At 48.2% G+C, this 1,534-nt stretch overlaps 1 non-coding gene across 1 annotated transcript; it reads left to right on the forward strand.

The window, feature by feature from the left end:
- The first annotated feature begins 283 nt into the window (after positions 1-283).
- On the forward strand, positions 284-357 carry TRNAT-AGU (transfer RNA threonine (anticodon AGU)). Its single transcript has one exon. It is a non-coding gene; the product is annotated as a tRNA-Thr (tRNA).
- The last annotated feature ends 1,177 nt before the right edge of the window (positions 358-1,534 follow it).

Consider the following 1,534-nt stretch of genomic DNA (forward strand, 5'->3'; position numbering starts at 1 on the left):
AGTCACAGAGGGTGTCCCTCTTTGGTATTTTAAATCTAATTATCCAGTTAAGGGGACTGGTAAAAGGAGCTCAGGGAATTTTTGTTTGGTCTTTTGCCACCTCAATCTCCAGGGAGCCCTTGGCCAGATCCTACTTTCTGTGGAAAAGAACCTGATTCCACCCTGGGGCTGGAATCCTCTCTGTTGGGGCTGTGTCGGGTCCTCAGTGTCTTGAAGGAAGAGGAGGACTTGGTGTGGAGTCTGAGTTCTTTCCACTCCACTTGAACGGGATGGGGGTTGGGGGGGAGGATATAGCTCAAGTGGTAGAGCGCATGCTTAGTATGCATGAGGTCCTGGGTTCAATCCCCAGTACCTCCTCAAAGAATAAACAAATGAAAAAAACCTAATTACCTCCCCCACCAAAAAAAAAGAACAACACTCTACTTGAATGGGAAATGAGATCCTTAAAAAAAAATTATCTGGTCCTGGATTCCTAAGGCTGAATAGCCCCCTTCATTTCAAGACCCTGGATTCTAATCTCAGAGCCAATGAGGTGGATGGGGGTGAGGGGAGGACGGTTGTGTTTGCCTCTGGGTATCATCAGTGTAGAACAGTTAGTGTCTTCCCGGGTCTGTTGTATGCCCTGTACTTTGGCAGGTGCTGTATCTGGGCTTTCTCATTTGATGAAAAGTTGGTTCCAAGAGAGGTTAGACACCTAGGTAATGGTGGAGCTGGGGTTTGCACACTTCTCCCCAGGTTCCCCGTGTCTGTGGAAGAGGAAGTCATCCAGGCACCCCTGAAACAGGGTGGCAGTACTTTTCTTCAGTCAGTGCGGAAAGCCAAGAGGGTCCTTGATGCTGTTGGAGTTTAGAGAGAAGTGCAGTGGCCTTTGGCTCCTTTGTGCTGCAGCTGTCTGCAGTTCCTCAACACTGAGCACATTTGTTGATGGATTTCCAGAGCGGCTGCGGTATCTCCACCTGTCCTTTTCGCTTTTATAGATTGCCAGTCACTGGGGCATCCGGGTTGGGAGCACTTGGGAGGGAGAGCCATCTGCTTAATTGTTTCCAGTCCTCAGATGTGGAGCACAGGGTACCAACATGCTGAATCGTTGGTCTGAGCGGGCTGGCTGGAGGCAGAGCGAGATGCCGGGAGGCAGGGCCCCCAGCCTCCACTACTACACAGTTGTGGGGCAGCAGGAACCAGAAGGCAGGTTGTCTGATGTCTCTCGGCTTCAGTTTCCTAGCCTGGGAAAAATTCCGGCCTATGCGTTCTCTGATGGCCCTTCTAGTCATCAAGGTCAGAAGAATAGCTTCTGTTTATTTGTTCAGTTAGTATTTATGAAATGCCCCCTGTACACCAGGCACGTCTGTTATAGGTGCTGGAGATCCAGCAGTCAACAAAGCAGAAGCTCTGCCTTCTTGGAGTTTATCTTTTAGGTGAAGGGAATTGAAAAAAAAAAAAAAAATATATATATATATATATATATATATGACCCTTTATGCAGGGATTAGGAGCATTGACTCCCACTCAGTCAAAAATCCAAGTGCTGCTATGT

This window comes from Camelus bactrianus, chromosome 3 (genome assembly GCF_048773025.1).
Source record: "Camelus bactrianus isolate YW-2024 breed Bactrian camel chromosome 3, ASM4877302v1, whole genome shotgun sequence".
In the NCBI taxonomy this organism is placed as follows: domain Eukaryota; kingdom Metazoa; phylum Chordata; class Mammalia; order Artiodactyla; family Camelidae; genus Camelus; species Camelus bactrianus.